Source organism: Acinonyx jubatus, chromosome D3 (assembly GCF_027475565.1).
Source record: "Acinonyx jubatus isolate Ajub_Pintada_27869175 chromosome D3, VMU_Ajub_asm_v1.0, whole genome shotgun sequence".
NCBI classification, from domain to species: Eukaryota; Metazoa; Chordata; class Mammalia; order Carnivora; family Felidae; genus Acinonyx; species Acinonyx jubatus.
In genome coordinates, this window is record NC_069392.1 from 1,855,112 (window position 1) to 1,874,914 (window position 19,803).

The window sequence follows — 19,803 nt, forward strand, 5'->3', positions numbered from 1 at the left end:
AGGAGGCAACAGACCCCTCAGTCCCACAGCCCAGCTCCTCTGGCAGTGAGAGGTGGAATCTTCAGTGGGAGAGTCTGCCTCAGGGCCTTTGCACATGCTGTGCTCTCTGCCTGGGACTTTCTCTGTGTCTTAGCCAACTGCTCCTCACTCATCACTTCAGCCTTCGTCATGGGACACCTCCTCCGAGAGGCCTGCCCTGCCCACCCCTCCCCTTCCTCTCATACCCTCTTACGCTATTTTCCTCCCAGCGCATGTGCGAGCTGGCATGGTCCTGTTTGTGGGAATATTTGTTGTCTCCATCTTGCCCACCGGAGTGTGACCTCGGGAGGGTTCCCGCTGTGGGTTCCATCAGTCTGGGGCCGAGCACCTGAGTGTGGAGGGCAGCAGACATCCACTTCCAGGATGTGACCTGGGCGGGCTCTCCTTCCATCCACGTTTAAGGGGTGTGGTTTCCCGTCTGTGAGACGATTTCGGTAGAGACCCACTTTCTTCCGCGCAGCTCGTGGGACGGTCCCCGGGCTTCCTTGTTGTGCACCTTGACCGTTCCCACAGGCTCCATCATTGTCTGCCGGCCGCCCGGGCCCTTACTTCGTGTTCCCACCAGCCGCGTGGCCCTCACGGCCATTGGGGAGGTGCTGCTGTGGCCTCTGTGGCCGTGGCCAGTGAGAGCGTGGGCGCCACGAATCCCACGTGGTCGAGCGCCCAGGCAGGAGCTCTGCCGTCCGCTCGGAGCACGAGTTTGGTGCCGGCAGCAGGCGGCCACCAGGGGACCGCTTCATCTTCAAGACCACTGGCCGGTCCGCAGGCATGCAGGTCACAGAGGTCTAGAGAACGGGGGATTTGGGGGCGGATCTGGTCCATGCCTCACACTCAGAAGCGAGGGTCAGGCGAGGGCTGTGGATGTGTGAGGTCGAGCAGGGTCTGCGAGCGTCACTGGTGGTCCCCTGAGGAGGCTGCTGGCTTCCTGCCGGCCCCCCACCCGCAGGGGGAGGCTGCGTGGCTCCCGTGGTGGTCCCAGCACCGTCCGGCCGAGGGAGGCTGCCGGGCTCAGCCGTGTGGTCTCCAGCAAGGCCAAAAAATGGCCGTGATCACAGGACTCACTCGTTGGGCCGTCGCCCCCAGGAGTAAACATGTTCAGTGGGGCCTGGCACTCAGAACACGTCTGTAGATGTCAGCTGATGTTGGCTGTTAAAGAGACACATGTCACCATTCGCCCAGGGACAGTCTGGCTGCCAGGACTGACCTCAGAGCTCCGGGCAGAGCAATGGCCTCCCTGAAGTTCGGGGCTCCCTTGGGGCACCTGGACAGGGGGCCATCTTCTCTCTTACGATCAGACTTTATTTTTAATTTATTTACAACACGTTTCTTTCACTGTAAGAACACCAAACACGAGATCTACTGTCTGAACAAAATTTCTAGCACACAGCTCAGTCGTCCACGCCAGGGGCAGTGTGTCCGCAGCAGGCCTCTGGGACTCACTCACCCTGCACGGCGGACACAGGCAGGGTCCAGACATGAAGGCACGCACGCACGGCCGGCTGGTCTTTGACGAGGGGGCCCGGGCTACGCGATGGGGGAGGGGCAGCCCTTCCTTCCACAAATGTTGGCAAAACCAGATCCCACGTGTCAAGACTGACTCAAAATGCATGGGACGGTGCGACGCGAGACCGAGAGCCGTCGGAGTCCTGGAGGCAAACGGGGAAACTCCATGGCGTCGGGCTCGGCCGTTGCCGGGGCACCAAGGCGGGGGCTGTGGGGTGCAGTGGTCAGATGCGGCTCCGACTCTGGGCTCTGCTCTGTCCGAGAGCCTCGGTGTCTCAGCCGTGGGGACGGGAACAGAGCAGCACGTGTGGCCTGATGGGAGCGGGCCCGGGGAACGCTGGCCGCTGCCAGAGTCGTCAGCCGTGGTGGTGGGAGGGCCCGGGTCTGGTGCGGCCCCTCCGAACAACCCTCGCAGTGCGGACCGCTCCCCCCGGGGCTCCTGGGAGGCTCCCTCCCCGCCATGGAGCTGGCATGCCGAGTGAGCGTCCTCACGCGTGACTCATTTTCCAGTGCTCCCCCAGCAGGGTCACCCTCTTTGTTCCCCACGACTCCAGGACCAACAGAGCCCAGTTTGTTTTTCTGTTTTATGCTCCAGTGAATTCCCAGGCGCTAATGGGCGCCTCCCAGCCCATGAGGCTGATTGTAAGAGAAGAGCTGAGGGCCGCAATCACGGTGCAGAGGGAAGGAGAGGCGGCCGGGGTCCGGGCCAAACACGAGGTGGCGTGAGGTCGGGAAGTCGTCTGTCGGGAGGAAGCGTCCTCAGCCCCTGGGAGGCCTGTCCCCGAGGCGCGGGCCGCGAGGCCTGATCTGGCTGATGACTTAGCTTTCTGTCGGACACGGCAGACCACAGAGCGGGAAGCGGGACTGCTTGACCCACTCTGTGATCCTGTACTGATGACGCGGCATCTTTCCGTGGCTCGGGACAAACCACGAGGGCCGTGCTGCAGCCGGTTGACACAGAGGGTCTTCCCAGCTTGTGGCAGAACCTCTGAGGCCTGGAGGGGCCACAGCCTCGGGGGCGTCTCCCCACCCCTGCTCGCCACGTTCCCGGGAGCTGGTCCGGAACGTTCTCAGGGTAGCGGTTCCCAGGGCCCATGCGGGTATTTCTCACGTATCGGAAAGGAAATTTGATTTTTCCCTGAAGACACTGGCCGTGGGCGTGATACCCTTTTCCGTCGGTCTCCACGGACCGTCTGGCGTTCGGGGGGTTGCTGAACCCCCAGGCCGCGGCCTCGAACCCGGACCCCTCGCCCCCCAGACTGTGGGACGCGCCGGGCGAGTGGCTTCCATGGGGGGGGGGGCTTCCTCACGGGTCGGGGGCTTCCGAGATCCAGCCATCGCTCCGCGTCAGACGCTTGGAGCAGGGCTGGGTATGGAATGGGCGCTTGGAGGCGAGCGGCTGCTCTTAATGCCAGTAATTGGTAATTAACACACAAACAGCGAATTCCTGAAGCAATTTCGTTTTAGAAAGTCACTCCATACTTTAAAGTTTGGTTTGGAGATAAAGACGAGGCAAGGCTGAAGGAGGGCCGCGTCCGTGACCGAGGTTTCCACGGGTGGCTCGTCTGGGGCCTTTAGCGAGAGCAAAATCGGTTTTCACGGAAGGTGATTACTCCGGTGAGATTGCTCGTGAACAGTAAATGTGTTTAATTCGAGGCAAGGCCCCGCCCCGGGGCCCCGATCGCTGGTACACGCGGTCCCCGGGGTGTGGGGGGCCTGCTGTCTTGCCCCTCAGAGCCTTTGTCTCTGGGCGACGGTGAGGTTTCGGATGGTGGTTCCTGCCCCCTCTTCCCTCGCGGCTGAGAGGTTAGGATCTGGGAGAAACGGCGAGAAAGCCCGCACGAGGGGGGCAGCACGGGGGTGTGTGATCAGCCCACAGAAACAGCAGGTGCTCACGGTGGGGTTAACCATTCAGACCAACGGGCATCAGGGACAGAGCGAGCGAGGTGGGCACACGGCCTCGAACCCAGGGTGGAAACGCCGGCCGCAGAGGCCCCCTTGCACACCGCTAATTTATAGAGCCGTCTGCATGTCTCCGGCTCTCTAGAATTTCTTTTATTGACTTGCGTCTCTGGAGGACTTAGCAGACCTCACTACTCTTCCTGGGGGAGGTTTTTGAGCTCGGCTTTCAATTTTCAACTTGTTAATGTTCTGTCATTCATGGCCAAGCGGAAATACGAGAGAATGAATGTCTTTTATGTGACAGCTGGTTAGGACGCCCTGTCTGGGGGCCAGCTGCCTCTCTGGGGGCTGGGGAGGTGGCCATGAGCACGGTCGTCCCACACTCCTGCCCTCAGACAGCGGGTCCCAGCCAGCAGGTCCCGACGAGCTCAACGTGGCAAAGGGGAAGAAATCCACGGACCCCCCGGACCCTGGGTGGTGTAGATGCGTGTTGTCTACACAAGGATAGCAGTGAAGGTGGTGGGGTACTTTGGGGTCAGTTTTAACTTTTTAACTTAATTTACTTTTTAAGTGTTTATTTTTGAGAGAGTGCACGTGCACACGTGAGCAGGGGAGAGGGACGAGGAACAGAGGGAGAGAGAGAGGGGATCCCAAGCAGGCTGCATGCTGTCAGCTCAGAGCCAGACGTGGGGCTCAAACCCACAAACTGTGAGATCAGGACCTGAGCCAAAACCAAGAGCCGGAACTGACTGAGCCACCCAGGGGCCCCTGGGGTCCGGTTTTTAAAAATTCCTTTTTTAAAAAGACAAGTTTTAGAGTTACAGAAAAGTTGATCAGAGAGTGAGACTCCCCACGTGCTTCCTGTCCCTTCCCCACAGGGTTTCCCCACTGCTCACAGCTGGTGGGACCTGAGTGCATTTGCTACAATTGATGAGCCACTGTTGACACATTGTTGCTAAGTAGGGCTCACTCAGTGTTATCCATTCTGGGGGGTTGGACAAATGTATAATGACATGTATCCTCCATCACAGTATCGAGAAAGTGGCTCAGCGCCCCCCAAATCCCCTGTGCTCATCCCTCATGGTTGACGGCTCATCTTGGTGCTGAATGAGATTCCACCGTCTGGTGGACCCCAGTCTGTTTATCTGTCTGCCTCCTGGAAGGCTCCTTGGCTGCTTGTGAAGGTACTTTTCAGCAGATCCCAACCAGTGGGGATTTTCCCAAGTGGGCAATTCATAAGTAGGGATCCAGGGAGACCCTGGAGAAATCAGGAGGGGGAGTCGCTGGGGTGTCTATGCTCCTAGACACAAGGTGAATAACTTGCATGTTACTCATCAAATGCCATCTTGTAGCAAATAGACACGGGTTATGTCGTTATACCAAGGAAGGCAGGGGTACATTTCAGGGGTCATCGTAACTTATGGTCGTTTTCTTACCACAGACTCGATTTTCTCAACCTGTCCATCCCATGCTAACACATTAGCCAGATTCACCAGATAATCAAAACATTTTCAGGAAATACTAATAGCCAGAGTCAGTAGAGCTGACATGACACAGGGCACTGATAATGTTTATGCTCACTCTCCCCCTTCTTGTGAGCTGTGCACTGAGAGGCCCCGGTCTGGGTGGGAAGTTTGCGGGATAGACCACGAATACGAGAACAGACACAGATCTCTTTGGGGGGTTTGCTCTGTTATTAGTGAGAATTGGTTCTGATCAAGTGTGATAAATATTTTCTCCCAGCAAAGAGTGCAGAGAAGACTTTGACAAATCCTCATTGTCATTAATTTCAGGATTCCTTCTCCGAGCCCCAAAGCTTCTGTTATAATTGTGTTACTCTTACTACGTGATCTCAGAGCAGGGATTGTATCATAGTGCTTCACATTCGGTGGGACTGCTTCTTGAACGTGCTCATTTTATAATTAAAAAAAATTTTTTTTTCTTATTTATTTTTGAGACAGAGAGAGACAGAGCACGAGTGGGGGAGGGGCAGAGAGAGAGGGAGACCCAGAATCCGAAGCGGGCTCCAGGCTCCGAGCCGTCCGCACAGAGCCCGACGCGGGGCTCGAACTCCCGGACCGCGAGATCGTGACCCGAGCCGAAGTCGGACGCTCAACCGACTGCGCCACCCAAGTGCCCCTAATTTTATAATTAATTACACCAAAATATTGTGGTTCCTCCAGTGTAATACGCTGTTTTTTAAAAGTTTATTTCTTTTGAGAGAGCAAGGAGGGAAGGGGGAGAGAGAGAGAGAGAGAGAGAGGGAGAGGGAATCTGAAGCAGGCTCCAGGCTCTGAGATGTCAGCACAGAGCCTGATGTGGGGCTCAAACTCACGAACCAGGAGATCATGATCTGAGCTAAAATCAAGAGTCGGACACTTAACTGACTGAGCCACCCAGGTGCCCCATAAAATGCTATTTTATTCATTTATCCTTTTATTGGACAAATGTTTATGGAGCACTTCCTCTGTCCCTGGGGGCACAGCGGGCAGTGAGACGGATGGGAGCCCTGCCCTCAGAGACCTCGCTTTCTAATGGGCATCTGATGGTGAGCATTTTAAAAAGGTGAGGGTAGGGGTGGGCACAGCCTCCTCGGAGAAGTGATGTTGGCACCAGGACCGGACGACAGGAAAGGATCGGGGTGGGCAAAATGGGAAGCTTCGTTCAGCGGAACATCCCAGTGCAGAACTCCGATGTCTGTGTGCTGTGGGAGTTTTATTTATACCACTCCAAACTCTGTCCTATTTTCTATTTCTGGCTCCGTCAGTCTGGGGCCCAGAGTGAGAATGGTGTGAGCAGAGCCACAGCCGATGCCCCACAGATAGAGGATGAGTAAGAAATAGAGCCCCGTCATTGTAGGCCACGGAAATTTGAGGGTTATTTGTTACTACAGCATAACCCAGCCCACCCTGACTGATGCGTATTCCAAGGCACGTGACGTTGCAGGCTTCAATCATTTGGTATTTCCGCAATTGTTTGAGGAGCTACTCTGGCTGGACCCTGTGCCGGTGCTTAGAATACAACACAGAACATTAGAGGCGTGGCCCCCGCCCCCTGGAGCCGGGGGACAGCGGCACGTCAGTGGCCAGTGGACTGGCCTGCCTCAGTGCCGGACCCTCTGGGCCGCTGGGGCCCGAGAACCAGGGGATATACCCGCGGGAGTGTGGTTCCCGGGGCCGGGTCCAAGCTGCAGGGGTGAGGGAGCGAAGAGAGGAAGGGGCGTGTCGCAGGGGCTGAGCGGAGGAGAGCGGGGGATGATTAGCAATGAGGCTTCACGTGGCTGAGAGACAAGGCCATCGGATGAAATGCCCGTTTTATAATCCCGAGAAAATGTTGCCAAGAGGCCGGAGCCTCCACCAGGTGGGATGTGCGGGGAGCCAGAGCTGCCGGCCCCCCTCCCGGCCTGGTTCTCAGGCCTTTCTTTGGAGTCGAGGGCTTAGTTAGCGCCATCATTTCCTGGCGCCCGAGCCCCCGCTGTTACCGTGATCTCGCCCGTGAAGCCCTGAACTACATAAACCCTGGGCAGGGCTGGACCCTTTCCTCTGGCGTCCTCGTCCCGGAGTTTTTTCTTGCCGATTCCCCGGCGTCTCTGCCTTCTGTCTCTCTAGACGTGCCCACTTCTGGCACGGGAACGGGGCGCCTGTGCGGCCCCCTTGCTCCTTCCCCCGACGGTACACCCGGTAGGTGATTCCCTCTCCGTCACGCGTCTCATGGGGAGTGTTCGGGGTGGGGGGGACTCGGGGGGAGACGTCGAGACAGAGAAGGTGGTGCCCTCTAACACTACCTGCTGTCAGAACATAACTTTCACCGGTGGCTCCGAAAGCCGTGTTCTTTTTATCTGCGTGACTCATTATGACAGATAGGCCCTGTGCTGAACGGGTCCCATTTGGAGATTGAATTACCGTCCTATTCAGCTGACACAAAGCAGTTCCTGGCCGGCTCGGGCAGCCCATGAATAAGTAATAGCCTTCCAGCTTCACGGCGAGCCCAAGCCTCGGAGGTGCCGAGGGGCTGGCATCCGGGGGTGTAGAGGCTGGTGGCGTCTCCGTGTGGGTGGCCCCAGCTACGGCATCTGACCCGCTCGAGCGTCCCGTCCCGGCGTCTTGTGAGTACCGCCGTTGGGCTGGAGGGGGGCGGCGGGGAGAATCTGAGGGGTTCGCGAGACACGGCTTAGACAGCGAGGCGGGGAAGCCAGCCTCCTGGAGGCAGCCGGCTGGAGAACGGACAAGTGTCCTCACGCACTGCGAGGCCTCGGACTGTGTGACAGAGTCCCGGCCTGAGAGCTGCTGGGTCTGAAGGGTGGCTCAGATGGCCGCTGTTCCCCGTGGGGGCTTTGTTCCAAACCTGTCCCGGCCCGATTTCAGGTCCGGAAGGAGTCTCTGCTCCAAGGGTCACTCCCCTGAGGGAGCGGAGCAGGACAGAGCACAGAGCGAGGTTCCCTTGCCACAGGCTTGGGCGCCCCCCCGCCCCCCGGGCTCAACCTCGCTCCCTCCAGAAGCCTGTGCCCCTCGAAACCGAGTTCGCTTTTTGCCCGGTTAACCACCCCATAACCGACGTTCGAAACCGCACGTTTTCAAAGTTATGATGTCTCCAGTGACAGTTTTCGCTCTGGCTTCGCTTAAGATCTCGGGGCAGTGTTTTCCAATTCTTTAAGCCCAGCCAATGAGACCAGGTTTAGTTGGCGTCGTGAAACCCTTAGGTGATGATGATGGACACCGTTGTGGCATTTTCAGCGTGGAGATGTCCAACATTTGTCAAAATAAAACCTGTGAACGTGTCACTAAGCCCATGTTTGCCGAATTCCTTTTCAACTGTTCCACGTAGAGAGCCTCGTAGGAAATGGTTGATGCGAACTGAGTTTATTCCTAACGTTCTATAGCGCAAGCTGGATCTTCCCTCGCGGCACAAGCGTTTATTTTGTGCTCCATGAGGAGTGTGTCTGAGCCTGCGGCCCAGGGTGCATCAGTAAAATCATTGCCTTTCTTTCCCCTCTGCCCAAACAGCACTGTTAATTAAAACTTTGTACGATGTGACGGTTGAACCCTCCGTTCAGTTTTCCTTCAGAGTCCCTAGCATCGGTCACGCACGGTCCCTCGAAGGCATCATCTTGCTGGACCACTTTTGAATTAATAATAATCATACTTCACGTGTAACCGGAGAGGGGGGTTCTTCATGCTTTGGGACCGTTAACGCGTTCTCCGGTCAGGCTGCTCAGATGCAGGGCGGGGGGGGAGCTCCCCGGTCCCTTTGACGGGGGGGCTCCGGAGGAGGGCCAGAGAGCGACGGGTGGAGGGCGGTTAAAGCAACGGAGCCCCCGGGCCCGGAAAGACGAACGGAGAAAAAGAGGAGGACGGACTCGGTCTCCGCCAAGAGCACCGAAATTCACTAAATGCCAAGAGAGGGCGACGGCTACTGTCGTTTAGAAACACTAAAAATGTGTTTCTTTTTTATGGAATTAGGAAATATTTTTCGTAAGTTGCAAGTTATCACACTTGTCCGCATTCTTATTTTTAAACGCCATCCTTAACTATTTCCCCGAGAGAACACGATTCCCTGGAGGGACAAGACAGGGTGTGGGTGGGTGGCCGTAAGGCCGCGGGGGATTCGTGTCAGAAGGAGGCAGTCACACGTGTGTAGGGTTCTTCGGCCGGGGGGTGGGGGGCTCCCACGGGAGGCCTCTGTGCCTTGACTCACTTTCCACTCGTTCCATCTGCTTTTGTGCCGAGACCTCCCTACGCTCTCGTGGCTTATTCATTCCCACAGTGTAGTCAGTGGATCAAAAATGTTACATCAACTGATGTTAGAAGATGTCTTGATATTTTATAAAAAGATGTTATTTGATAAATGCGTTTCAGGTAATTTAGAGAAAAGACATAAGCATATCGAGTAAGTTCATGTAAGAGTATAAGATTTCCTTACACAAAGACTTCAGTGCTGTCCCGAAGTAGGCGTAAGCTTGCCGGTTTTTGTTTGTTTGTTTGTTTGTTTGTTTGCTTTGTAGCTTCAACTGCATGTTAAAATTTAAAGTGCACACACACAATTTAAAAAGTTAATGCTGGCCAAATTTCCCATCTTGTCACCTGTTCATTGCCCGGTTCCTTCACTCTCCTTTTCCTTCTTTAACAATTTTTTAAAAAAAATGTTTATTTATTTTTGAAAGAGAGTGAGACAGAGCACGAGCGGGGGAGGAGCAGAGACAGAGGGAGACACAGAATCCGAAGCAGGCTCCAGGCTCGGAGCCGTCAGCACAGAGCCTGACGTGGGGCTCAAACCCACAAACTGTGAGATCATGACCTGAGCCGAAGTCGGATGCTTAACTGAATGAGCCACCTAGGCACACCCCCCTTCACTCTCCTTTTAATACTTGCATTAATTTTTTCTTTAAGTTACTTCAGTATTCCTAAGTAATATGCCTCCTCTGCTGTTGTTGACTTATCAATTTTCATAAGTCAAAAGTAGCACTTTCTGTTACGGTAGATAAGTGGTTCGCAAGCAGGGGGGATTTTTCCCCCAGAGGTCATGGCTGAGATATTTTTATTTGTCACAACTTGGAGGTGGGGGTTATGCTACTGACATCTGGTGGGTGGAGGCCAGGGATGCTGCTAAACATCCCACAATGCTCAGGATGCCCCCACTAAAGCATTATCTAGTCCCAAATATCTATAGTGCTGAGGTTCAGAAGTCCTGTGGTAGATGAGGGTTTAGTTCTTTTAGACCCCACCCACAACATACACATACAGTTACATTGCTACTTTAGTTAAGTCAATAATGAGTGTTTACATTGTTATTATGTACGTGTATATACATATATATGTGTGTGTATATGTATACATACACACATATATAGTTTGTTTTTTCTTAATGAGAGTTTATTATTTTTTTAAGTTTATTTATATTTTGAGAAAGGGAGAGAGAGAGAGAAAGGGAGATAACATGAGCAGGGGAGGGGCAGAGAGAGATGGAGAGAGAGAGATAATCCCAAGCAGGCTCTGTGCTCAGTGCAGAGCCTGACTCAGGGTTCCATCCCGTGAACCGTAAGATCATGACCCAAGCTGAAATCAAGAGTTGGACACTTAACTAACTGGACCACCCAGGTGACCCTATATATATTGTTAACTAGGACCGATTAGTGACTGTGATTACATTTCTTTCCTTGTGTAGCTTTTTGCTTTTCCTGGAGTTATTAATTGCCTCATTTTTAATGGTGCGATTTGTAATCCACATACTGAAAATTCTTTCCCAGTTCTTTGACATATCGAAAAGTGTTTTCAACTCTCCTTTTTCACATGATACTTTACGTGTAAAAAACCTCTGTCTACTTGCTCCAAACTGATTACTCAAGCTCTGAGACTCAACTGTCACCCTGGAGTTTCTCTTTGTCACTGTTCAGTAGGATCTACTGTTTCTCAGATTCTATGGCTTTTTCTTTTAGGTTTTCCCCACTTATTTTACTGCAGCATATCCTCTAGTAATTTCCTAAGAAAGAACACATTGGAAGTAAATTTTATGATCCTTTACATATATGGCAATATCTCCTTTCCCCTCCCACTTGATCAACTGCTTCTCTCTCTCTGTCTCTTTGCCCCTCTCCCCTGCTCATGCTCTCTCTCTCTCTTAAAAAAAAAAAAAGAATCTTAAATTGGAAATGATATTCAATCAGACTTTTAAAGGCATCCTGCTGGCTTCCAAGATTGCTGCTGAGAAGTTTGATGCCCTAACCTATTTTTGGTTCCTTTTAAAAATTTCATCTCTCTCTCTCTCTCTGTCTCTGTCTCTGTCTCTCTCTGTCTCTCTCTCTCTCTCTTTCTCTCTCCCCTCGTATTTAAGATCTTTGCTTTATCATTTATCTTCTCAAATCTCATGATGCTCTTTGGTGTGAGACCTTATCTTCCACATCTCCCATTTAAGTTAAATTCCGTTTTAGCAACCATCTTTTTTCATCTGCAAGAACCCTTTTTATCCTTCACTGCCCTTTCCGTGGCATCTTGTTCTCTTTCTGTTTGTAAAGCTTCGTTTGGTTGCCTGCACCATTTCCTTCTTCTGGGTTTTATTCTTGTACACGTCGATAATACTCTTCCATATTGGAGGTTTTGTAATGTAGTGAGTAATCTTTGGTTGGTATTTGGTTTAGCAGGAAGGTCTCGATGGCTTGGGGGACGCCAGCGGGGCTTCTTTGTGGTAGGCTTACTCGCCACTAATTGCAGGGAACTGAGCATTTTGTGGTGGATGTTCCTAATGTTGTCGTATGAAGGTTTTTGCTTGTGATTATTTCCTACCAAAATGAAATTTCCAGTCTCCTGCCAAGTTTGAGGGTCGTGGGGCGGGGGGGAGGGTATGTCCAACCACCTGCACTATGCATGTGGGCTGGGAAAGGGTCTACACAAGCAGATGCTCATTATGGTGCTTCACTGCTCTGAGCCCTACCTGCTGCCTCTGTGTCCTGACTGTCTCATTAGCTGCCTCAGGAAATAAGACTCCAATCTCCTGTCTAGACATCTTCCCCTCGTATCTCGTCTGCACATCATCCTAAATCTTATTAGGGTCTAGCTTGAATAAAGTTATACATGCATGTTCCAGCCTCTGCTGTCAGACTGTGGGTCCTGGAAAGACTCGATCTTATTTACTTTGGGGTCTAACAAGGGCCAGGAACTTGATAGGTACTTAGAAAATGCTTGCTACTTTGAAATAAATTGAATTTTGCTCATACAGACTGTTTTCCGGTTCCAAATTGTAGGCTGAAGCCCAAATTACTTCCAAGTGTTCTCCCCCCATCCATATGGTTACTCTGAACACTGGACACTTACATACTTTTGGATAAAACCTAAGCTAATTCAACCTCTCATTTTATTCTGTGATTCTAGGAGGTTTGAAAACATTAACAAAGCAAGAGAGAAGTAAAAGAACTTCTGATATTTTGATGGCTTATGTCAATTGAAGGTCTACTGAAATATGAGAATTTCAATTTTTAAATATTTGGTGGTAAGATGGGAATTCCTAGAGGGGCGCCTGGGTGGCGCAGTCGGTTGAGTGTCTGACTTCGGCTCAGGTCGTGATCTCACGGTTCGTGGGTTCGAGCCCCGCGTCGGGCTCCTTGCTGAGAGCTCAGAGCCTGGAGCCCGCTTCAGATTCTGTGTCTCCCTCCCTCTCTGCCCCTCCCCTGGTCACACTCTGTCTCTCTCTGCTTCTCAAAAATAAAGAAATGTAATAAAAAAAATTAATTAAAAAAAAGATGGGAATTTGTAGAGAGTCTGACACAAGCAGTGCGCTCGTTGGTTTTTATACTGATTTTTATTCATGAATTTGACTTCTGGTAACACTTCTAACCCACAGGGCATCAGTCACGTTTATATAATTAAGGATGTGTCTAGAGCAAGCCTGCATGGCTCGTGGTCTCCATTCTGTGCCCCGTCGCCATCCGTGCCCCACTTACACAAGGAGGACGATTAGCCCTCGCCACCATTTCTCTGGGCACCTTTGGGAGCTTGGAATTTTACTCAGAGCCTCATGGAAGCTTTGTGTCAGGGTGTGCATGTAGCTGTGTGTTGTTCTACCCCAGGACCTTTGGTTGAAGGGGAAGCAAAGTGTCGGGCTGGAAAGGCTGTGTGTTCAGTCTCGCTTACTTAGCCCTCAGTGCTGTGGGCTGGAACGTGATAGCGTGTTCCCTGAGTTTCCCTGCGTCTTTGGCAGAGAGGGGTCTGAATGAGGCAGAAAAGCTAATTTACAAGCCATCCTTTTGGGATGGAAGATCATGGACATTTATTTATTTATATTTTAATTTAATTTTTATTTTTTTACAGTTCAGAAACGGCCCATCGTTCCTGAAGCCCGTGGGTCCGGAAGACACAGTTGATAAGACCCAGCCTTTGGAGGGTCCGCTTGGGAATTTCCCACTTTGTGTCCTGAGACTAGGAGCCCAGTGGTGGGGACTTTGTGGTGAGTTGCCCTTTCTTCCTGCTGAGGCTCTATCCCCCCGTGCCAGTCGGCGGCTGTGTCCGTTGCTTCCTTGTTTAATGGTCTATTCAAGACGTGTTTATCAATGCCAGCGATATGTCGGTTAGTTGGGGAGGGCCGAATGCCGAGCAAAGCAAACATGTGTACCTTCGTGGAGGCTAGCGGTCTCACCAGGGAAGAGCAGTGCAGAGGCCCAGAGGCACGGAAGCGCTGTATGCGTGAAAAGTGGTCATCCAGCCACAGGCTGGGGAGAGGTGGCAGGGGCAGCCCATCGGTGACCTTATGGGCTCTGGGTATGGAGTTCACATCTCATGAGCAGTGGTCAGGTGGCAGTGACAGATTTCAGGGAGAGAGTGATGTACTCAAATCTGCCTTCTCAAAGGGTCACACCAGATCTGGGTGGGGGTGGAGGCAGCGTGGAAGCAAGGAGCATCTGGAGGCTACCGTGTAGTCCGGACGGGGGGGGGCAGTGGTGGCTTGGCCTAGGGTGTTCGTGGCGGAGGTGAGGGACACTGCAGAGCTTCTAGATGGATTGGGGCAGCAGGGGCGGCCCGCCGTTGTGTTGGGCTGGAAAGGAAGAGGCGTGAGAAGTGGTGACGAGCACGGCTTTCGGATTTCGAGTGGAGACAACACAGCGGAGGGGGAGTCCCATTTCCTCAGATGAGAAAGACTGAAAACGAAGCATGTTTACGGGTCAGATTCGGATTCAGTGTTGCACCGAGGCTCAGCTTTGGGCTTGGGTTACACCTAAACACGGGGAAATTAGCAGATGGCCAGGTCCAGAGTTCAGGAGAAAAATCTGGGCTGGCTTGCTCATTCTTTTCTTCGTTGTTCCCATGTGGAGGCATGATCTAAACACCGGGCAGTAATTCACGTCGTGTCATCATGAGATGATTTTGGGCGGTAAGAATAACAGCTGGTTCTTTCTGCAAAAGGCTTCCGTGCTGCAAGTGGCTGTCTGGGCACTGGTCGCTGTGGGTGTTAGTCACGCATTTTGAGCACGAAGCAGAAGGTGAACCAGGTGAATCGTGCGTGAGCCTGGGTAGGCTTTGTATTGGGGTTGGTCCTGATAAAAAAAGTGGGTCTGGGTCTCATATTCCAGTAAACAGGATGGTAGGGGTGATGGTGATGGTGGACATGGTGATGATGGGGGTGATGGTGATGGTGGTGATGATGGTGATGGTGATGGAGGTGATGGTGACAGTGACAGTGATGGTGATGATGGTGGTGATGATGATGGTGATAATGTTGGTGATGATGGTGGCGATGGTGTTGATGGTGATAATGGTGGTGTTGATGGTGGTGGTGGTGATGACGGTGATGGTGATGGAGGTGATGGTGACAGTGACAGTGATGGTGATGGTGCTGATGGTGATGCTGTTGATGGTGATGGTGATGATGATGGTGATGATGATGATGGTGAAAATGTTGGTGAGGATGATGGTGGTGATGGTGTTAATGGTGATGGTGATGATGATGGTAGTGATATGATGGTGGTGATGATGGTGGTGATGATGGTGGTGATGATGGTGGTGAAAATGGTGGTGATGATGATGGTGGTGATGATAGTGGTGGTGATGATGATGGTAGTGATGTGATGGTGGTGATGATGGTGTTGATGGTGATGGTGATGATGATGGTGTTGATGGTGATGGTGATGATGATGGTGGTGATGATGATGGTGATGATGATGATGGTAGTGATGGTGTTGATGGTGATGGTGATGATGATGATGGTGAAAATGTTGGTGATGATGATGGTGGTGATGGTGTTGATGGTGATGGTGATGATGATGGTGAAAATGTTGGTGATGATGATGGTGGTGATGGTGTTGATGGTGATGGTGATGATGATGATGGTGAAAATGTTGGTGATGATGGTGGTGATGATGGTGGTGATGGTGATGGTGATAATGATGGAAGTGATGTGATGGTGGTGATGGTGATGGAGGTGATGGTGACAGTGACAGTGATGGTGATGATGGTGGTGATAATGTTGGTGATAATGGTGATGATGATGGTGATGGTGTTGATGGTGATGGTGATGATGATTGCGATGATGGTGATGGTGATGGTGATGATGATGGTGATAATGTTGGTGATGATGATGGTGATGGTGTTGATGGTGATGGTGATGATGATGGTAGTGATGTGATGGTGGTGATGATGGTGGTGATAATGTTGGTGATAATGGTGATGATGATGGTGTTGATGGTGATGGTGATGGTGATGATGATTGTGATGATGACGATGGTGATGATGATGATGGTGATAATGTTGATGGTGATGGTGATGATGATGATGGTGAAAATGTTGGTGATGATGATGGTGGTGATGGTGTTGATGGTGATGGTGGTGATGATGGTAGTGATGTGATGGTGGTGATGATGGTGTTGATGATGGTGTTGATGGTGATGGTGGTGATGATGGTGGTGATGATGATGGTGATGATGATGGTGATGATGATGATGGTGATGGTGTTGATGGTGATGGTGATGATGATGGTGAAAATGTTGGTGATGATGGTGGTGATGGTGGTGATGGTGATGGTGATAATGATGGTAGTGTTGTGATGGTGGTGATGATGATGGTAGTGATGTGATGGTGGTGATGATGGTGGTGATAATGTTGGTGATAAAGGTGATGATGATGGTGATGGTGTTGATGGTGATGGTGATGGTGATGATGATTGTGATGACGACGATGGTGATGATGATGATGGTGATAATGTTGATGGTGATGGTGATGATGATGATGGTGAAAATGTTGGTGATGATGGTGGTAATGATGGTGGTGATGGTAATGGTAGTGATGTGATGGTGGTGATGATGGTGGTGATAATGTTGGTGATAATGGTGATGGTGGTGGCGATGGTGTTGATGGTGATGGTGATGATGATTGTGATGATGATGATGGTGATGATGATGGTGGTGATAATGTTGGTGATAATGGTGATGGTGGTGATGGTGGTGGTGGCGATGGTGTTGATGGTGATGGTGACGATGATGGTAGTGATGTGATGGTGGTGATGGTGGTGGTGGCGATGGTGATGGTGGTGATAATGTTGGTGATGATGATGGCGATGGTGATGATGATGGTGGTGATGATGGTGGTGATGATGGTGGTGGCGATGGTGTTGATGGCGATGGTGACGATGATGGTGGTGATGATGGTGGTGGCGATGGTGTTGATGGTGATGGTGGTGATGATGGTGGTGATGATGGTGGTGATGGTGATGGTGATGATGATGGTAGTGATGATGGTGGTGGCGGTGGTGGTGGCGATGGTGTTGATGATGATGGTGGTGATGATGGTGGTGGCGATGGTGTTGATGGCGATGGTGACGATGATGGTGGTGATGATGGTGGTGGCGATGGTGTTGATGGTGATGGTGGTGATGATGGTGGTGATGATGGTGGTGATGGTGATGGTGATGATGATGGTAGTGATGATGGTGGTGGCGGTGGTGGTGGCGATGGTGTTGATGATGATGGTGGTGATGATGGCGGTGGCGATGGTGTTGATGGCGATGGTGATGATGATGGTGGTGATAATGTTGATGATGGTGGTGGCGATGGTGTTGATGGTGATGGTGATGACGATGGTGGTGATGATGGTGGTGATGGTGGTGGTGGCGATGGTGATGGTGATAATGATGGTAGTGATGTGATGGTGGTGATGGTGATGGTGATGGTGACAGTGACAGTGATGGTCATGATGGTGGTGATAATGTTGGTGATAATGGTGATGGTGGTGGCGATGGTGTTGATGGCGATGGTGATGATGATGGTAGTGATGTGAAGGTGGTGATGATGGTGGTGATGGTGGTGGCGATGGTGATGGTGGTGGAAATCGCACTTGTGGTGGGGTTGGTGATGATGGTGGTAGGAACGAACCCAGCCGGCACGTGTTCGGTAGACTGAAGTTCACACCCAGTCCTCTGCTCTCTATTTTATGTGTTCATTTTCCTGGCAGGAGGCAGAAAGAGTCTGTGTGTGAGACTCTGCTGTTTCAGATACAGGCTACGTGCTTGGTAACCATTTGTTCTCGTTACTACAGAGCCAAAAACATTTTGTCACTCAGTTAGTGAATGCAGGGCCCTGGCATGTGGGAATGTGCCTGGAAAACATTCCCCAACCTTTTCTTTCATCATTATCAATATAACGGTGTCTGTTTCTTCAATTGACGTCATTTATAGTGAGAGATACTTATCTGCATGGCCTCAAGAGACACATTGTGTCATTGAGAACACTTTCGTAGAGGCTGTGTCTCAACTGAGTGATGGGGGTTATTACTGGTGTGTGAGTTTGTCAAGTTCATTTATTCTACACGGCTTATGGGACTCAGAAGTTACTCTGCTCTCTGAGGGGTAACAGGTGGATTATTTCGAGAGCTTATTACTTTTTTGATGTTTTTTAATTTTGGTCGTTCTGGGGTTGAAAGCGACAGAGGGGAGCGATATGCATGTGTGTGAATCTTTCCTATATTTGGAATGGGCTGATCTTTTTTTTTTTTTTTTTGATAGATTGTTGGCTGCTTGGAATTGCAGATGCATCATTAAGTTATTGCATTTAAATTTAGCTCTTCTTGTCACTTTGAAAGGGAATGGAACGTTTGAATTATTTCACCATGAAGGGAGAGCAATTAGAAAATAGATCCTCAGGGCTTTTCAAAACGGGAGGTGTAGCCAGTGAGTCTCAGTGGTGGCTGTGTATTTGACTCAGAGGAAGAGGTTTGCTGAGAGGTCCTTCGGTCCACAGGGTATTGGAACGACCTTAAACACAGCTTAGCGATCACTGGGGTGTAAGCTCTCCGAGGGCAGCATTTTATACCCAAATCGTGATGATCCTTATTCTCAATACAGCTGTGCCCATCCCTGCGACAGGGGTCAGGGCCTCTCTGTGCCAATAAATCATCAAACTGTTTATGTATACGCCGAGTTGGAGAGGTGATGTCACCAACAACGCTTCCCCAGAGGCCCGAGTAATGACAGCATCTTGGAAATCACACTCCTTTGTCCCGTTTCAGGGGCAGCGGTACTTGTTGGGGTCACATCTCACCGGGACGTGCAAGGTCAAAAGCTGAAACCCATGTACAACGTTCCCATTCCAAACCCGGTTGGCCGACACCGGTGACGATTGGGTGTTTCCTTTTCTGAGTTTTCAGATTCCCCCCCACCCCCCCACGTGGACACAAACACATGCGCAGACGCGGCGTGTTGGTTTGTGGACGCGTGTGGACGCCTATGCACGCGGAGTGGGGTCTGCATGCGTTTCAAGTGCTTACAGACGCTGTCCTGCAACTTTCACAATCGATTTTTCATTCCTCAAGCTGTCTGCTGATACTTCCGATTTGCAAAAACTCAAGTGTCTTTTGACCTTCCCTTGCACCGAGCTAACCACTGTCAACAGTTTGGTCTCCTGGACCCTTTTCGACAGACGTGTGTGCGTGTAGCCGCAGAAAGTCTATCGTAACTTTGCACGTGCTTTAAAGAAAACCATGTGGGTTTTTCTGCAGATTGGTATCTTTCTGTTTCCGGAATATTTGGTAGAGATCTTTCCACGGGAGTATTTTAGCACACTGCCTCATTCTTTAAACATTTCTACTTGTTATCCGATGGTGTCCCTGTACCACGGGGTCTTGGCTCGATCCTCCCGGAGCAGACCCAACATGGGGATTCCAGTCGAAGTGGCCTGTTTGCCAAGCGATGCCAGGAAACTCCGGGAGGTGGCGGGGGACCAGGCAGGGAAGGGCATGCCATCTAGCCGGTGTCTGCTGGGGCCAGCGGGGCTCCTCTGTCCTGGAGACGGTGGGGCACCCCCTGGACCCACCCCACTCGAGGGAGGAGCATCTGGGGTATTTACCCACCGCCGTCCCCCTGCCGCTGTTTGCCGAGGGGGTCCCTCTAACACGTGCGTGAACATCCCGTCAGCTCTTGCTGCGGGCGTTGGCGGTAAGCGGTTTTACTGCGTGTGGGCTTGGAAAGCAAGGGGCTCTGGGCGGCCCGTGTCTCCCGCCGAGGGCCTGATGGTGCTTGCTCGTGTTTAACAACCCGCTGACATTGAACCGTTTATGGCCAGTTAACCAGCTGCTACCCTAACCACGTGTAAGGTTACCAGCATCGCTTAGCTGTGTACACGTGACTCTAGAACATTCATAGAAAAGTTAAAATTTTAAAAAGGGGGGAGGTGCGTGCGCGTGTGTGGTCCAACCACCTGACTTTGTACGTCATAGATGTTCAGTCAATATTTGTAGACACCACGAGCCGTTGACACAGGAAGGAAATGACCTCTCCGTATCTTGGAAGCGTGGCCCACGGCATCTGTTCTTTTACTGCGTCTCACAGAGAAGTTATGTGGCTCCTTCTGCCTGGGGCTGGCGGGCAGGACCTGTTTCCTCAGTGCCGTGA

The 19,803-nt window shown here is 51.6% G+C and overlaps 1 protein-coding gene across 3 annotated transcripts in view; it reads left to right on the forward strand.

Annotated features, from left to right (window-relative positions):
• Nucleotides 1-19,803, forward strand: part of RIMBP2 (RIMS binding protein 2) — a 218,550-nt gene that overhangs the window by 34,144 nt on the left and 164,603 nt on the right. For all 3 annotated transcript variants that reach the window (XM_053206401.1, XM_053206397.1, XM_053206398.1), the window contains exon 2: nucleotides 13,242-13,377. The gene's annotated coding sequence lies outside the window, so the exon portion shown is untranslated. The remainder of the gene's footprint in view (nucleotides 1-13,241; nucleotides 13,378-19,803) is intronic.